Source organism: Octopus bimaculoides, chromosome 12 (genome assembly GCF_046866305.1).
Source record: "Octopus bimaculoides isolate indiv1 chromosome 12, ASM4686630v1, whole genome shotgun sequence".
Taxonomy (NCBI): Eukaryota; Metazoa; Mollusca; class Cephalopoda; order Octopoda; family Octopodidae; genus Octopus; species Octopus bimaculoides.
This window is the reverse complement of record NC_142939.1, coordinates 45,110,550-45,123,319: the sequence shown is the minus strand read 5'-3', so window position 1 is coordinate 45,123,319 and position 12,770 is coordinate 45,110,550. Positions and strand designations below refer to the sequence as shown.

General features: G+C 36.2%; 1 long non-coding RNA gene across 1 annotated transcript in view; it reads left to right on the top strand.

Moving 5' to 3' along the window:
• Positions 1–659: 659 nt before the first annotated feature.
• The window catches only part of LOC128249198 (uncharacterized), a 97,966-nt gene continuing 85,855 nt past the window's right edge, over positions 660–12,770 (top strand). Inside the window, exons 1-2 of the long non-coding RNA XR_008265314.2 lie at positions 660–751; positions 9,311–9,433. This is a non-coding gene — a long non-coding RNA (uncharacterized LOC128249198). The remainder of the gene's footprint in view (positions 752–9,310; positions 9,434–12,770) is intronic.

The window sequence follows — 12,770 nt, the reverse complement described above, 5'->3', positions numbered from 1 at the left end:
TAAGCAGTGTAGTCTATTTTGCTTAATACATCCTTCAAGGTGGTGCCCCAGGATGGCCACTGTATAATGACCGAAACAAATGAAAAACATCAGTTTTGTTTTTTTTTTACATAATTTCTATTCTGTAAGCATCAAATATTTCTCAAGAGAATTTTATGTCTTTCTAGCTTCAGGCAATCGATTTCTTTCTGTCAAGCGCTTTCGATTCATGGCAAGTCCGTTGTTTGCTTTCACAAAAAATTCATTTCCCTCAGCTACCACCCTCAGACAGTGTAGTTATCTATTTTATATTGAAAACTCTCAACTGAAAAAAATAAGCTGCATATTAAATGTTTTGTCACTGTCGAGTATTGCAGCGGAATACGTTCGGAGTTTTATAAAATTGCCGAATTAACATTTTAAAAATGCAGTAATTCTTGGAGTAGGTATCACCAGTCAAAATGTTGATAGATAATTATTGTTTAGTGAAATTGTGTTATTGAATTAGAAATAATTTCATTTGTTTAATATTATAGGTTCAAGATTTTTCCGGTGATAACAAATGAAAGATAAATCTCTTGGATATGATGTGAGCCAAATGTAGCATTTCATGCCAGTGAACTACTCATTTTCACAGTATTGTTGTCCTGTATGATGATGAAGAGTACTACATACAGTACCTACATACAGGCTTGATAGAGAATTGTGAAATGTATTAGTCACGATGACACACAACGTCACAATCAGGATCCGAAACAGTGACACGTCAAAGGTATACCATCCGTCAATACCCTGCCTTGCTATTCTAATGCAGTGTATCTAGGACCATTTTATCCCAATTTCTTCTTCCCATTTTTAGATGGTATTTTAAGATTTAAGACGATTTAGTTACCATGTCTAGCAGGTTGAGCGGTTGCGTAAGGGTTGTACTTCAGTAGACTCTGGAGAGGGCCACAGCATAGACGGGCAAGATAAGACACAATCAGACACTAACAACTGGTTGGTACTCTTTTTCATTTGTTATTGGTGGGAACATAGTCCCTGGGGCTAATGAGGATATAGATGTTCAGCTGTTTCTATGTGTTGGTGTTCTTTTATACTTGTCCGACCTGAATAAGTGAGATGTAGTTATCAGAAGAAATGTATGTGTTTTGACTCTTAGAACTGACTTTCCAACACACCCCTGCCGTTTGTTGGCCGAACGAATAAGTGTTGCATATGTGTCTGGACATCTAATAATGATTTTCAAGCAACGTTGGTGATTGTGCTGTTGTTGAATGTATATACAGTAATGTGGTTGCTGGTGGTTGCGGTGTTGCTGACATTAGGTTTTGCAATGTCAATGTTGGTGAATGCGGTGGCATCCTTGCATGGATTACAATGTAGCTGGTGACTGTGTTGCTGTTGAATATGTATTCTGTGGTGTTTATGTTGGTGATTGTTCTATCGTTAGCTATTCTATCTATTGTAACTGAACAATCTGTTGTTAATGGTTTGTCATTGCATTTTGTGAACTTTCTTTTCTTGGTAGCATTTTCCTGATTGGTTTAATTTGAAGTTTGTATGAGAGTTTATGCTTTGCACCGAGTTACGTCTGGTAGAAAATGAAAAGATATTTGGTCGATTGTTTTCTCTGTCATTGTATTGGCTCAGGGTGATGTCTTGGAACAGGGTTTCTACTTAGCTTTGTGACTCAGGTGTATGTGTACTGGTAATGGTTCTTTAGTATGTAAACTAATTTTATTTATATGGCTATTCTATTACATATCGTTTCATCGGTATTCTTTGAGAATTACAATGTTTTGTATGTAACGAAATGTTCCTCAGTTTTGTAATTTCGAAGAGTATTAAAGTATAATGCTTGCTGGGACGGTAGGTAAGGTCAATTGTTATATACATACATATGTATGTGCTTATTTTATTGATGTCCAGTCCACTGTATTGCCGTTTCTTTTAAATTTTCTATGCTGTAATGAATCTCTGCTATAACCTATTCGTATTCGACAGCCCTTTATGGTAGCTGCATGATATTATGGATGTTATAATGACTCCTCCGCAGTAATGTAGTATTCTCATTCTTATCGGAGTGTAATTAGGCATTGGACGATCTTGTGTTATGGTTGTAGAAATGTTTTGAAAGCTATCTCGACTTGAACGGATGTGTAATATTATTTCGCTTGATAAATGTTCATTTTCCAGGCCGTAATATTAAGGAAACTATGTTATATTTCCACGGCATATTTTCGTATGTTCAGGGCCGAAATTTTTTAATATATTCTCTATGGCGTCATGGCGCTGAGAAAGGAGATAATGACGGCACTTCCGATTTTTGTCGTTGTTGTTGCTGTTTCTACTGTTGTTATTGCTATTATTACTGTTATTAAAGCGGCGAGTTGGCAGAATCGTTAGCACGCCGGACGAAATACTTAGCAGTATTTCGTCTGCCGCTACGTTGTGAGTGCAATTCCCACCGAGGTCGACCTTGCTTTCATCCATTCGGCGTCGATGAAATAAGTACCAGTTACGCACTGGGGTCGGTATCATCAACTAGCTCACTTCCTCCAAAATTTTTCAAGGCCTTTTGCCTAGAGTAGAGATAATTATTACTGTTATTATTTCTGTTCTGAAAAGCATTTATGTGTGCTTATAAATGGAATTGTTAGCTTGTATTTGTGATTTGAAAACACCTTTTTAAAACGTTTTGATGTCTTTTGTACCATCGCTTCTTTCGCTTTCTGATACCGGTCATGTGTGTTGGAAAAAATATTTCCATACGATGAACATATATCGTTCGATAAGCATTCAGTCCTGGCTAGCCTGTCCCATTATTTTACATTTTATCACAACTGTTCAGTCTGACATTTTCATCAGTTGTGAAGAAGACACAGCAATATTTCACTACTAATGTTAGCAAATCTAACCATCACTAAACGCCTTTTGTTGCCTTATATATTTCATCGATTTCCGGTAGAAGTCAATTTACTTAACTTATACTACTAATTCTGATTTCGATTATGTTGATTCAAGAACGCCATTTACTAATGAGCCACTTGAGGAATACATTCATTGAATAACTAGATACAAAAACTAAATCTTGAATTAACACTTTCAAAACTGTCAATCAAATCGGTAGTAAACTCAGCTATGAACTCAGTTGTGAACTCAGTTGCAGTGGTATATGATTGGTGAATTAATAGTAATGATGTTGCTATTGATATCAGGTTTTTGATGAGGGCTGTCTAAATATGTTTAATGAGATAAAACAGCAGAAAGGAACTATGTGATTTTCGATGGTAATAAATAATTCTTACACGAACAGAGAGAAAATAATACTGAAGGATAAAAATAATTAAATAATTAATTACAGACGAAAATACAATTGGAAGATAAGGACAGCATGTCATAGTGTACGGAACGTTCTTAAACTGTATGCAGTGTAAGGTTGTATATGAAAATAATTTGAGATTGTTGTTTTGAAAACAGAGAAAAGTGTGGAAAGAGAGAGATCAAACTGTGCACATGTTGAATGTTATGAAGTTCCTATTATAGAAACCAAACAAAGATGAAAATCCTTGCTTGTTCAAGTAAGGAAATATATTTTATTATAAAAGTAACGACGTAACAGCAGGAGTACCTGGGGAAAGCTACTTGTAAAGAGAAAATTCTCCCGATATATTTTCATTCATTTCCACGATATTCCCTTAGCTGCAGATGATAGCATATCTTCAACAACTCTATAGAAATTCGATTCTTTCAATGTATTACTGCAATTCACCGAAGAAAAAGATTAAATAAAAGCAATATTACGAAATATAATTTGATGCAACATGTTTAAGATAGATTTAATTTGCGGAATAGTTTTCTAAAATAGAATTACCAAGTGTAAATAATTATTAAAACATGTCTTTCGTATTCTTTTTTAATATTTAAAAATATTAACTCCAAATATTCTGTCTTCCATATTGGTTAAATTAATCGATAATTCTGCATTTCATGTATCAATGCACATAATGGTTTGGGTAATATTTTACAGCATCCACACAATTTGGTCCCTTCAAGCATTCTTTTTCTTTTCTTAAACTTATGGAATAAAATTATTAATTAGATTTTCTGACAAGTATCAAATTAGAAATTGCAAAATATTGTTTAAAACAAGTGAACTAGAATGTATGCCTAAAAACGAAACGAAATAGACTAATTGTGTGTGTGTGTGTGTGTGTGTGTGTGTGTGTGTGTGTTTAAAACGTTTTTTACATTCTTACACTTAAGTAAAATGTTGGGGTCAAAATCGTAAGATTGAGACAAATCATGGGGAAGGCAACGATTTTAGCAAGAAAGACATTAGGTATGACAAAAGCTTAAAATGAAACTAAAATAAATTAATCGTTGTCATTCGTCAACAAAGACACGGTAATAGACACGCCCAAACCAAAACAATAATTAATGTAAACAATTCAGTAGAGACACTCAATAAGTCCACAATCACAAATACAAAAACAGCAGTGTAATCAACAACACTAAAATCAACAATATATGTTCAACGACACCATAGTTACCAATACAGATGTTCATAAGCAAAAGCAAAATAGACATGATTTCAGTGACTATATACCAACACTATATGCAGCAGTGATCAGGTTCTTATACTTGAAAGGTGGTACATCAAAAGAGACTTTCGATGAGATTACAGAAGTTTATGGTGACGATGCAAGCACTGGCATCGCCAGTTCAAATGTGGTTGGGCATCGGTGGAAACTGCTCCTATTCCTGGACTACCACATTCTGTCATTGATGACGACACCATCCATAAAGTGGAAGCCGCCATTTTGGAGGATCACCGGATAACTATTCGATAACTAACCCAAGAAATGAAAATAAGAGTAGGGTCCATGGAAAATATCATCCACGACCATTTGCACATGCGGAAGTTGTTTGCAAAATAGATTCCCTGGATGCCCACATCTTTTCAGAAGCAGGAACGAGTCAGTTGCTCCTAGGCTCTTTTTTTTTTTGCAATGTGCCAAGAAAACGAGGAGGACATTTTCGGCAGACTTAACACAGGATGAAACGTGGATCCATCACAATGATCCTGAGACTAAAGTCCAGCCGAAGCAATGGAAGCATGATAACTCACCGTCTCCAAAGAAGGCTCGTGCTCAACCCTCAGCAGGCAAGGTGATGTTCACAGTCTTTTAGGAACAGCACGGAATAGTGACGATGGATTTTCTGGTAAAGGGCACCACAATTAACTTCAGCAGCTTCACTGCTGCAGAAAATGTGGGATTCCATCAAAGCAGAGAGGCGTGGCATTCTGACCAAAGACGTGCGCCTCCTCCATGAAAACGTCCCAGTTCACAATGCACGTATTATCCAGATGAAAACACACTGCTGCGGTTAGGAAATCCTTCCTCATTTCCCTTACTCTCCCGACCTTGCACCATCTGACTTCCACTTCTTTCCAACCATGATGTCTTTTTTGACGGGGAAGCACTTTCCGAATGACGATAAACTTATTTCCGATGTAAAGTCTTGGCTCCAGACGCAACCTACCGACTTCTACAGACGAGGTCTTCACAACTGCATAAATAATTATTAGTCATTCTCTGTAGAGAATGACTAATAATTATGCTAAGTTTCGTTTATGTCAGTCCTTGGGAAATGGGTCAGGGGTAATTTTTAATGAACGCCACTTATATTTAACTAACAACTAATTTCCACCGCTACCATTTAAAAAGTGTAAGTACTGTAATGTATTATCCATTAAAGGCATACACTCATCATATCTCTGTAGAAGATCTTACTAGATCTGTGATGTTGCAGATGAAACTGACTAATTTGTAGGCTGGTTTAAAATCTCTAAGATGTCAACAAATGCCTTTAAGCAACAATACTATTTTTTTTTAAAGAAAAATCTTTATAAGTTAATGAATTTTGAGTTTGAAGAAGTCACGAAATCTGTCAAAATGCACTCAACTAATTCAAAAAGAAATAACTTATTGAGTAATGTAATTTGAGATAAATTATTTTTGAGAGAACGAGTAATTAAAATTAAAACCCCTTTGATGACGAGTATGCGGAACGACGGCTAACATAGGAATAAGCAAGTCCAGCATTATAATTTAGTATTAATTAGAATACAGTACCCAAATTAATTATTGTATCGTGTGGATTATTATAGTAACGGATATTGGATATGAACTTGATAGAATCGACATGCTTTAAAGAAAGGGAAATATTGTCGTTTGTTAAATTATGAGATTCTAGTTGCTTGCAATGTATTTCGCATTTTGTTTGTTTTGTGTTTCACGACCTCCTGTTTCACGCCTAGCAGATACTTAACTTTGAATATTTATCTTTTGTTGGATAATTTTTAAATATGAATAGTTTTACCTTATCATCACGAGAAATCCCGCTGTGCCTTGTATATTTTGCAAAAGTGAATAAGTGATTAGTATTCTTCTACAATATTGCAAATAAACGAATCCATGTAGAGAATTGGAAATGTCGAAAACAAAAGATATCGACATTACGATATTTGCTTTTAGGCTTTGAAAAATAGATGCAGATATTTGTCAACTGTTCCAGAATAAATTCATCATCGTTAGTGAACCATTGTGGTAGCTAAAGCATCCATTTATCGTTACATCATTTAATTACTGCCTACTAAAAATATTTAGCTTCGTTTGAAGCATTTCAGGTATCTTATCTGGTGTTTTGTAAATACATATTTTATAGCTTTCTGCTTCACTTCACATCAGATGATTTGTGTTGTCTATGGGGAAAATTTTCCTAATAAATTATTTAGCTTAAGTAGGATCCAATTACCGTTATTAATGCATCCGATTTTAGAATATGTTTGATCGATTAAGAGTAGATCTTCATTGTATTTTTAGATATATAGATATCATTAGGGAGTTTAAAAGCTGTTGATGATTCTTAAATTCATATATTCCATTATAGGTTCGTGCTAATAGAGCAGTTTTTCAACAAATAGGTTCAGGGCCGAACAACCAGGTACCACTTAGAGACATTGATACACCATGACTATGCCTAATTGAGAATCATACTGCACACTACGCGAGGCAGTGGTTAATCGCTTGGGCTGCAGTGCGGAAGCCTGGACATGTCTCTTGTTTAATCACTAGATTCTGATGGCGGCACCATTAGGGCAGGTATTGTTCAGGACGGAACGGCTGCAGTTCTTTGGCACTTATCGGTATCATCCACGCACAGTGGTTGGTGTTAATGAGGCTACCGATACTGAAGCAATTCTTGTGTTCATCATTTCATGTTTATCTTCGTCAGTTAGAGCAGTGGTGGCGGTAAGGTGGTGGTGGTGGGTGATGCGTTAGTATCCATTCCCGTTTTCTGTTGCGGCTATCTATTTTCTATTATGTGTGACCTCTGTAATCTGTCTGAGTGTCGTGTCTGTTCTATGTCTTGATGTTCTATGTCTTGATAAGTTCCTAACATATATGTTATCTATAGTGTTCTAATTTAACATGTTGGTATAGCGCCGACGAACTTTTTTCTTCCTTGGGTTCTCACCAGTGTTCACTTATGCTCTCACCTATGTTTCCTATTTCTGCACCTTCTATACACCTTATAGTATAGACTGCATTTCTAGTTTTGCAGTTTATCTGTGGGGTTACTCTACACAATATACAGTTCTTCTCAGTACAGAGGGTTCTTTCAAATGGGCATGTTTTACAGATCATGGATTTTATGGGGGTTCCTAACCTTTCTAATACACAATTTATCTGAAGTTTTTCTAAAATGATATGCTAGTTCGCCTCCGTCGACGAACCTGACACTCTAGTACTTTTGGCTGTCATATCATAAGTTGACCTTGCCTATCTTCTAAGTTCTCTCTATGCTATTCCATGATTTACCCCTGTATAGTGAGCAGATCCTATTTGCGTCATTCTAAGATGGCCTTGAATATTGTCATGGCTCCTTTGAACACTCTGATCCCGTCTCTTTACTCAGAAAACTACATGTGTTTGGAGGCCATGGGTTTGGTATAAAGAGAATGGAGAATGTGAACTTTGTTATTCCTAGTTTCCAGTTCAGTATCTAAAACAGGTAGTCTGCTTTCTACACTAATCTATTGTTACCTTAATACTCTGGTGGAGGGAGTTAGCTCTTTGCTAGATGATCTCCATGGTCCTAGTTCAGGTTCATGGATATTGCCTTGTGGAGGTGCTTTTGATACTATGTTGATATCTTCAACATAGCAAGAGTATGTTCCTTCAAACGGCCAGGGATGGAATAAACAATCTTCCGAAGGACATCGTCTGGGATATCATTGAGAACCTCCTGAATCCGTGTCTCCAAGTCCTCCAGTGTACGAGGTCTTGTCTTGTACTCCTCTTTTGTGTAACCCCACAGGTAAATATCACATGGAGTGAAATCTGAACTTCTTGGAGTTCTGGACTTTTGCAGTCACATTCTTCAGGTTTTACCTCCTGCACGTAATCTGGTTTTCACGGACGAAAATTCAATCTTTTATGCAACACCGTACGTATTCCGTCTTGTTAGTCTATTTTCACGAGCTGCTGGACTTGGTGATTTTTGTGGGCTGCGATTAAACATAATTAAACAATTCCTGCACTGTTGCCACATTCTCCGTTGATCGGGATGTGGTTGGACGGCCACTTCTTCCTGCAACGTTCACAGAGCCCGTGATCATCAGCTTTGCATGACAATTGTTTATTGACTCTGGACGTAGGGTTGCATGCACGCTATCATCTCTGCACTAAAACAATGCGGTTCCACACTACATAGCGTGCTGCTATCATGGCCGGTCACTCCTGAACAGCGAAGTGAGCGGCCATCTGGAAAATAAGAAATAAAAAATAAGACACTAAGAAAAGAAAATCCCTATTTCTGTTTAAAAACTTTTTCGTCATTACTTCAGTGATACTAAAAATTCTATAAGCAATTTCTAATGTCTAGTTACTTTCCACCAACCCTGTATATATATATATATATATATATATATATATATATGTGTGTGTGTGTGTGTGTGCGTGTGTGTGTGTGTGTGTGTGTGTGTGTGTGTGTGTGTGTGTGTGTGTGTGTGTGTGTGTGTGTGTGTGTGTGTGTGTGTGTGTGTGTGTATGTGTGTGCGTGTGTGTGTGCGTGCGCGCGTTGAAACCTTACAACACAGTGTTCTACGATTTCAGAATTTAATATATAACTTTCTGAAATTCAGCAACTGTTTTGGCAAAGGTTAGATAAAGCGAAATAGTTTAAACTTCAGATAGATAATAAAATAATTTGAACGAAATTAGAATTGAAAATCTGTTGTTGGTTTGAATTTCTATAGCTACGTGGCCATTATAACGAAAAGATGAAAAACTACTTCCTTTTATGGTGCCCTTTGAAGAAGATAATATGAAAGTCTACTAAAATGTTATGTCGAGGGAGAAAATATAGCATATCAAATTGAGTAAGTATTCAATTTGACATTCATTTAACGTATTTTGTTATCGTTCTGAAATAATTTAATTCCATTAAAGCTTATAAAATTTTCCACAAAATTACACTCATATTGTGCTTTAAGTACTAGATCGTGAAATTTGAGAGCACAATATTTTAAGTTTCTGTCACCTAAAATTTACAAATCTTCATATTTATTGATGTATGTGAGAAAAGTTTATATCATATTGACAGTGTTCACGCAAACCAGTTATTGTAAAGTTGCTCAATTTTTTCTTGTTTCTCTGGAATATAGACGCTTTATGTGTAAGATTTCATTCTAAGAGTATACGAGAAACCGATTTTTAGCAATTTAAATATAAAGAATTCAAAAACTAGATGTTTCATCAAGCCACCCGAACATTTTGCAACGGCGTTTCTAAGATCAAGAAACAAACTCTGAAATGTACTGACGAAATCAAAATATGTTCAAGTTCTCGTATTTTCCCAGTGCATGAACAAAAAAGATGATAAAAAACACGAAGTTAAGTGGCTACAAACAAGAGAAGTAAAATATAAAACAACTAGTCTGAATTTATACATATTTATTTCAGTCAAGCTGTTTTGGATTGCTACATGGGTTTTATATTATTGTATTTATGTTTTATATACAAATGAAGCAATTTTGTATGACCTTGTACAACATAAAAGTATATTTCATAATTATTTTCAGTTTTTGTCAAGTAAGATATGCACTTAAAGTGAATATGTATATACACATAGCTCTCTCTCACAAACACTTACATATACAACTACATATATGCATATATGCATTCACACAAAGACAGGAAAAAATACAAACATTAACACTCACTCACACCAACGTACATATATATACGTATAAATGTATCATACTAAAAAAATTCATCATATGCAATTGAGGGAGTATTTAATTAAAGTAGCCATGTTTGTACAATAACTCATCTATACACACTGATGATAGACAGGTTACTGCCGTTTGTCCTGCAATAACATCTTTTTTGGACTTGCTGTCTTACAAACGCAATATCGGAAACAGACGAAAATTCATCCCAGCAGTGGCCAACGGAGTGCCAAATACATTTCGTTGGACAAGAATTCGTTGTGTCTCAAATATTGAAAAGAGGCATCTGGCGCTCTTGCTTGTCGCTACTGGGACGGAGTTTCGTCTCTGATATTTATTGCGTTTTTAACACAAGAAAAGCTTCCCAGAAATGCTATCTCAGGATAAATACTGCAATAAGCTGCTTATCAACAGTGGATATATATAATGCATGATATACTGATGACTATTTTAATCAAATACTGCCTTAGTTGCATATACCAGATTCTTAATCAGCCGAGCAGCTATTCACAACATCAGTGAATGTTATTCTTTCACTTCTTAGAGATTACTAATTCACATCCGAGAATGTAGGTGGCTGCAAGTATGCACAGTTGAAAAGGCTAAAAATGCCGAAATGCCTCTGAAGCGTTCGCTGGCCGCTGCGGTAACACATCTTCGTCACTGATATTTATTGTATTTTTAACACAGTAAATCCACAAGAGAAGTTATCTCGGGACAAACAGGAGCACTCCGTCGGTTACGACGACGAGGGTCCCAGCTGATACGATCAACGGAACAGCCTGTTCGTGAAATTAACGTGCAAGTGGCTGAGCACTCCACAGACACGTGTACCCTTCTCGTAACTCTCAAGGAGATTCAGCGTAACACAGAGTGTGACAAGACTGGCCCTTTGAAATACAGATACTACTCATTTTTGCCAACTTAGTGGACTGGAGCAACGTGAAATAAAGTGTCTTGCTCAACGCGTCGCTGGAAATTGAACTCACGACTTTACGATCGTGAGCCGAATGCCCTAACCACTAAGCCACGCACCTTCACATTTGTCTCAGGACAAATACTGCAGCAACTGGTCTATCGATAGTGTGTATGCTTTAAGTATTATTAGCTGATGGCTATTTTAATTAAATATTGCCGCAATTTCGTGTACCAGGTATCTGTACAGGGTGCGATGGGTAAATTGTCACCATTTTATATTTTTAATTTCGCGCATGCGCATTGTTTGTTTTTGATTTTGTCGACTACACAGTATAGTAGGGTCAGTTAAGCACCGTCTGTGAGAAAAACAACTCTAAGACACCATTCACTCTGCCAGAAATTTGGAAACGATATGCTGTACTGCTTGGTATTCGCACCGAAAGCTCCAGTACAAACATTTCAGAGTGTTTGGGTGTCAATATGTTGACGTGCCGTGTCACCAAAACGTACCGAGAGTGATAAAAGTCAAACATCCAGTCAACATCATGGTGTTTGGAGTGATCACTAGTGATGGCGACGCTAAGGCTCCATCTTCCCACACAACCTCAAACTCAACACGGAGGCCTACATCGAATGCCTCGAGGAGGTAGTGCTACCCTGGGTCAAGAGGATGGTTGTTGGAAGACCCTATGTCTGAAAACAGGACTCTACACCATTCCACACCAGCAAGCGAACCCACTCATGGCTGGATAGATAGATAGATAAATAAATAGATAGATAGATAGATAGATAGAGAGAGAGAGATACAGACAGATATAGATAGAGACAGATATATATATATATATATGTATATATATATATCCATATATATCCATATATATACATATACATACACAAACACACACACACACACATACATATATATATATATATATATATATATATATATATATATACATACACACACACACACACATACATATATATATATGTGTGTGTGTGTGTGTGTTCAGCTGATGCTAATCTACAACGCTATTCAGTGTTTCCATGTCTTAATAGGCCTTGTTGACAAGAAAGTATGCAATGAAATTCAATATAGCGTCAAAACTCGATACCCTCCTTGTCTGACCCCAGTGATATATGGCTTGCATAGAAATTCAGTAATGAGTCATCATTAAAAGGACTTCAGAAGTTGAGATTATTGAAAACAAAAAGCGTAAAAACGAAGAGGGTATCTTAAATATTATTGATGAAACAGTAACATTGGTGAGATGCTAATATATGTTTTTAAAAAGCTTCGATTAGAAGCTCTGGTACTCAGAAAAATATATAGCACAATAACCGACACTGATACTAGTATAATGATAAACTCAGGAAAATTGTCTTTAACCCATTTTATTTACTTTAGAGTTATGAAACACGGAAATATACTTTCGATGTATCAATATGTATCTACGGTGTAAAAGTATTAGATATTGTAGAATTATATATAACACATGCACTAAGATTCCACAACTAGGCAAAAACAAGTGACACACTGTATCTCATATAATGAACTGACATGCCA